This window comes from Rhincodon typus, chromosome 37, assembly GCF_021869965.1.
Source record: "Rhincodon typus isolate 14 chromosome 37, sRhiTyp1.1, whole genome shotgun sequence".
In the NCBI taxonomy this organism is placed as follows: Eukaryota; Metazoa; Chordata; class Chondrichthyes; order Orectolobiformes; family Rhincodontidae; genus Rhincodon; species Rhincodon typus.
Window position 1 is genome coordinate 1971980 of NC_063368.1, and position 6672 is coordinate 1978651.

The window sequence follows — 6672 nt, forward strand, 5'->3', positions numbered from 1 at the left end:
CTTTAAAACTGAGATGAGGAGAAATTTCTTCAGCCAGAATATGGTTAATCTGTGGAACAAGCGGGAGACTGGAGTGGAGAAACATATCTGCCATGATCAAATAGTGCATGAGACTTGATGGACTGAATGGCCTAATTCTGCACCTATGTGTTATGCTCTTATCATCATATCAGAGTGGGGATGTTCACCGATGATTGCACAATGTTCAGCACCATTCGTGGCTCCTCAGATATTGAACACTCTATGTCCAAATGCAACAAGATCTGGACAATATCCAGGTTTGAGCTGACAAGTCGCAAGTAACATTTGCGCTAAACAAATGCCAGCCGATGACCATCTCCAATGAGGAACAATCTAACCACCTCTCCTTGACATTCAATAATGTGACTATCACTGAATCCTTCATTATCTACATCCTAGGGGTTATCCATTGACTAGAAACCCAACTGGACTCACCAAACTCAATGGAGACAAGAGCAGGTCAAAGGCTAGGAATACTGCGGTGAGTAACACATTTCCTGACTCCCCAAAGCCTGTCCACCATCTACAAGGCACAAGTTAGGAATGTGATGGAATACTCTCTACTTGCCTCAATGAGTGCTTGACACCATCCAGGACAAAGCAACCCCCGCTTGGTTGGCACCACTTCCACAAACATTCGCTCCCTCCACCACCAACGCTTAGTAGCAGCAGTGTGTACTATCCACAAGATGCTCTGCAGCAACTCATCAAAGATCCTCAGACAGCACATTCCAAACCCATGACCACTTCCATCTAGAAGGACAAGGGCAGCAGATACATGGGAATACCACTCCCTATAAGTTCCCCTCCAAGCCACTCACCATCCTGCCTTGGAAATATATCACCGTTCCTTCACTGTCGCTGGGTCAAAATCCTGGGATTCCCTCCTGAACAGCATTGTGGGTCAACCCACAGCAGTAGGACTGCAGTGGTTCAAGAAGGCAGCTCACCACCACCTTCTCAAGGGATGGGCAAGAAATGCCAGCCCAGTCAGCAATGCCCACATCCCACAAGTGAATTAAAAAAGGGCCCAAAACTATTCACATTATTCTAACTGATTAGTGTCTTGTATAGTTTTAGCAAACCCTCTGTATTATATACCATTCCCTTCAAAATGAAGGCCAACATTGCATTTGCCTTCCCTATTACCCACTGAACTTGGATGTTAGTTTTTTGTGATTCATGCAGGAGGACTCCCAAATCTAGCTATGTGCAGACTTTCTCCATTTAAATAACATTTAGTTCCTTGATTCTTCCTGCCAAAGTGCATAACCTCACATTTTCCCCCATGAAATTCCATCTATCAGGTTTTTTCCCACTCTTGTAAACTTTCTATACCCCTCAGTGCCATCCTTACCCCTTGACTTCCCATCTATTTTTGTGTCGTCCACAAATTTGGTGATAGTACATTCACTTTCTTCAACCACATGTAAATAATTATGGCCAACACTGATCCCTGTGGCACTCCACTACTTCCAGGGTGCCATCCTGAGAATGCCTTCTTTATCCCAACTCTCTGTCTTCTACTAGTTAGTTAATCCTCTATCCATGCTAATAGTGTACCCCCAACACAGTGGGCTCTTATTAAGTAGTCTTATGTGTGGTACCTTATTAAATGCCTTCTGAAAATCCAAATATACTACATTCACTGCTTCCCCCTTATCTATCCCACTTATTACCTCCTCAAAAAATTCTACTAAATTTGTCAGGCATGGTTTCCCCTTCATGAATCCATGCTAACTCTGCTCAATCACAGTATGTATTTCTAAATGCTCTGTTATTATATCCCTTATAATAGTCTAGCATTTTCCCAATGACGGTTGTTAACTGGCTGACAGTTACCCGTTTTTTGTCTCCTTCACTCTTTCAGATAAAGGTGTGACATTGGCAGTTTTCCAATCCTCTGGGACATTTTCAGACTCTAAGGATACCTGGAAGGTTTTTACCAGTGTGTCCACTATCTCTGTAGCTACTTTTATTAAAATCCTAGCATACGTCTCATTTACCATGTGCCAGTTCGTCCATGGCTCAGCTCATAATCCAGAGATTATGGAAGTTCTGATTTCAATTGAGCTCCTAACTGTTCAAGATCTTTCAGCAGAATCTCCTTTCCAGTCCACTCAATGCCATTGGTACCAATGTTGACAATGACAATTGGATCTCTCTCCAAGTTCCTCGTCAGCTCCAAGGAGATGTCTTCAACCCTGGGTGATCCTGGGAGAGAACGGAGGTGGGGGGTGATCCAGGGAGTGAGCGGCGATGGGGGGAGTGATCCTGTGGGTGAACGGGTGGCTGGGGGATGATCGTGGGGGTGAATGGAGGGATGGGTGATCCTGGGATTGAATGAAGGTGGGGGAGTGACCCTGGGATGAATGGGGCAGGGGGGTGATCCTGGGGGTGAATGGGGGGAGTGGTTGTGACTCTGGGCGTGGGGGGGGGGGGGGGGGGGGTGAAGGGGGGAGGGGGGGGTGACCCGGGGAGGGAAGAGGGGGGGGGGGGTAACCCTGGAGGTGAATGGGGGTGAACCCAGGGGTGGAGCTCTAGATGTGATATCATGACTCAAAGTGATGTGGGATTGGCTGTTTGGGAACCAAGTTTAGAGACTGATTAATACCAGGAGAGAGTTAGAGAGTAAAGTCCTTAGTCTGGTTTGGTGAGTAGTGGGTAAGATTGAGTGGTTGGTTCTTTAATCATTGTCTGTAGTTAGTAGGGGGTTGGGAAAAGGCTGGGACAGCTTTAGGGACAAGGGAGTCAATTGTAAAGAGGCAGCGAACAAGACTCTCGCCTGGGATGTTGCCTCCATGGTGCCAGGGTAGGGGATGTCGCAGAGTGGTTCTTGAAGGAGGGAGTATGAATAGGCAGCAGTTGTGGTCCTAACAATATATATTAAAAAAAGGAAATGAGGTCCTGAGGCAGAAATTTAGAGTTAGGTAGTAGGTTAAAGAGGAGGACGGCTAAAGTTGTGATGTCCAGATTTGTTCCAAAGCCAAGTGTGACTGAGTGTAGGAATTGGGAGATGGGTCCCGATGAACATGTGGCTGAAGGGATTGTGCTGGAGGGAGGACTTTTGGTTTATGGATCATTGAGACCGTTTCTAGATTAAGTGGGACCTGCAAACTGGACAGGTTGCACCAGAACTAGAATGGGTCCAATATCCTGACTGGAAGGTTTTCTCCTGCCGTACAGAACGTTTTAAACTGATTTGACAGGGGGCTGGGGCACAGATTAGATGTAAAGTCAAGAGCAATGTCCAATCAGATGTAAAAGGAATACTAGGACAGTCCGGCAGGCAGAGGAGGCATGGGCAGGATAAGGCGAATGGGAGGACTAGAAGGATAAATTGTACCTATTTTATTGCAAGGAGCCTGACTGGTAAGGCAGATGAACTTAGAGCATTGATCAGCACATGGGAATATGAGACTGTTGCAATCACTGAGACATGGTTGAAGGAAGGGCAGGACTGGTAGCTCCACATTCCAGTGAGATAGAAGTTTCAGGCACGACGGGGACGGCGTGGAGGGGTGTGAGAGAGATGGGTTCATTGTGTTAAAGAAAGCTATTACTGAGGGAGGATGTCATAGAAGGCTCTTCAAATGAGACCATCTGGATAGAGTTTAGAAATTAAACAAAGGGGGATTTTTTTGGGGGATTACACTACAGGAGTCACCAAAGTCAGAGGGAGATAGAGGAGCACATATGGAAGCAAATCACAGAGAAGTGTGAGAGGAATAGGGGTACGGTTGTAGGGGATTTCAACTTTGCTAACATTAAGTGAGGTCGCCTTGGTGTGAAAGGATCAGACAGGGTGGATTTTTAAAGTACATCAGGAGAGCTTTTTGTTTCAGTGTGTAGGTAATCTGACTAGAGATGGGGCAAGGCTAGACCTATTTCTAGGGAATGAAGCTGGATAAGTGTTTGAAGAGAAAGTGATAAGGATCGTGCAGAAATTAAGTGTCCAAATTGGGGAAAAGTCAATTTCAATATAGAGTCATACAGCCCAGAAATAAACCCTTCGATCTGATTCATCCACACTGACAGGGCATCCCATTCTGATCTACTCCCATTTGCCAGCATTTAGCCCATATCCCTCTAAACCCTTCCTATTCATATACCCACCAAGATCCTTTCAAATGTTGTAATTGTACCAGCCTCCACCACTTCCTCTGGCAGTTCATTCCATACACGCACCACCCTCTGCATGGAAAAGTTGCCCCTTAGGTCCTTTTTAAATCTTACCCCTCTCACCTTAAACCTATGCCCTCTAGTTTTGAACTCCCTTACCCTGTGGAAAAGACCTTGGCTATTCACCCTATCCATGCCCCTCATGACTTTATAAACCTCTATATGGGCATCCCTCAATCTCCAATGTTCCAGGGAAAAAAGCCTCAGCCTATTCAGTCTCTCCCTTTAGCTTAAACCCTCCACATTAGACAGGATCTGGATAACATAGACTGGGTGCAGCAACTTTCAGGTAAGTCTACATTTGGAAAGGAGTCTTTTAAAAGTAGTGTAATGAGAATTCAGGGCCTGTGTGCTCCTCTGAGAGTGAAGGACTGGGGTGGCAAGTCCAGGGAACGCTGGATATCAAGGATATTGAGAGTTTGGTAAAGAAAAAGGAGGAAGCATATGTCAGATACAGGGCATTAAAAACAGAGAAGGCCCTTCAAGAGAATAGAGAGTGTAGGAGCTTACTTATTGAAGAAATTAGGAGGGCAAAAAGGGGCCACAATATATCTTTGGCACATGGCATCAAGAAATCCCCCCATGGCCTTTTATATGTGCATTAAGAATAAGAAGATTACCAGGGAAGGAGTGGGACCTATGATAGACCAAAGGGGCAAAGTGTGTATGGAGCCAGTGGATGTGGGTGTGATATTAAGTGAAAATCTCTCATCTGCCTTCACAAAGTGAAAGACCTTGTTGCTGAGCTGGTACTCTGAGGTTCTAGAACATGTTAAGATTAATAAAGAGGAGGTATTGGATGTTTTAGCGGGCATACAGATGCGTAAATCCCCAGGCCCTGACGAGGTATATCCCTGGCTGCAATGGGAGGCAAGGGAGGAGATTACTGGGGCTCTGGGGGAGATATTCAATACTTCGCTGGTCACAGGTGAAGTGCCAGATGACTGGAGGTTAGCGGATGTGATTCCTTTGTCCAAGAAAGGCAGCAGGGAAAGGCTGGGTTAGTCTGATATCATTGGCAGGAAAATTATTGGCAAAATTTCTGAGGGACAGGATCAATCAACACTTGGAAAGGCAGGGATTGATCAGGGATAGATAGTCAGCACTGATTTGTTAGAGGGAGATCCCTTCTGACTAATTTAATTGAGTTTTTTGAAAAAGTGACTAAATATATTAATGAGGATAGGGCAGTTGATGTGTTTACATGGACTTCAGTAAGGCCTTTGACAAGGTTCCACATGGAAGACTGATCCAAAAGGTAAGGGCCCATGGAATCCAGGGCAAGTTGGCAAACTGGATCCAAAATTGGCTTGCAAATATGTGATGGTGGAGAGATGTTTTCATGACAGGAAGCCTGTGACCAGCAGTGTACCACAGGAATCGGTGCTGGAACCCTTGCTGCTTGTTACATACATTAACAACTTGCATGTGAATGTAGAAAATATAATTAGTAAGTTGGCAAATGACAAGAAAATTGGTGGTGCTGTTGATAGTGAGGAGGATGGTTTCAGACTACAGTCTGATGTTGATCACCTGGTAAATTGGACAGGGCAATGGCAGATGGAATTTAATCCTGAAAAGTATGAAGTGATGCATTTTGGGAGGTCTAATAAGGGAAGGATTTACACAATGAATGGTAGGTCCCTGGGGAATACTGAGGAACAACAGGACTTTGGTGTGCAAATCCATAGATCCCTCAAGGTTTTAGCACAGGTAGACAGGGTGGTGAAGAAGGAAAACAGATGCTTGTCTTCATTAGCCGGGATGTAGAATATAGGAGCAAGAAAGTCTTGTTGCAACTTCATAAAAGATTGGTTAGGCCACAGATGGAGTTCTGTGTGCAGTTCTGGTTGTCACACTATTGGAAGGACGTGATTGCACTGAAAATGGTGCAGAGGAGATTCAGCAGGAATTTGCCGTGGATGGAAAGTCTTAGTTATGAGGAGGGACTGGACAGGCTGAGTTTGTTTTCCTTGAAGCAGAGTAGATGGAGGGCGAATTTGTTTAAGATATATATAAAATTATGAGAGGCATAGACAGGGTGGATTGTGAGAATCTCTTTCCCACAGCAGCCATGTTTAAGACCAAAGAGCACAAGTTTAAGGTGAGGAGTAAGTGGTTTAGAGGAGATCTAAGAAAGAATTTTTTCCACCCAGAGAGTGGCAGATATGTGGGAGGCACTGTCTGAGACGATGGTGGAGACAGGTGCTCTCACAATATTTAGAAACTTCTAGATAATTAAAATGGCGGGTATAGTCGGCTATTGACCAAGTGAAAGTAAATGGGATGAATGCAGTTTGGTACTGAACAAAAAAAAACAGAAGAACTGCAGATGCTGGAAATCAGAAGCAAAAACAGAAATTGTGGGAAAACTCTTTTCCCAGAACTTCAGGAGGTTCTGAAGAAGGGTCACTGGTCCCAAGATGTTAATTCTGATTTCTCCCTTCACAGACACTGCTAGACCACATA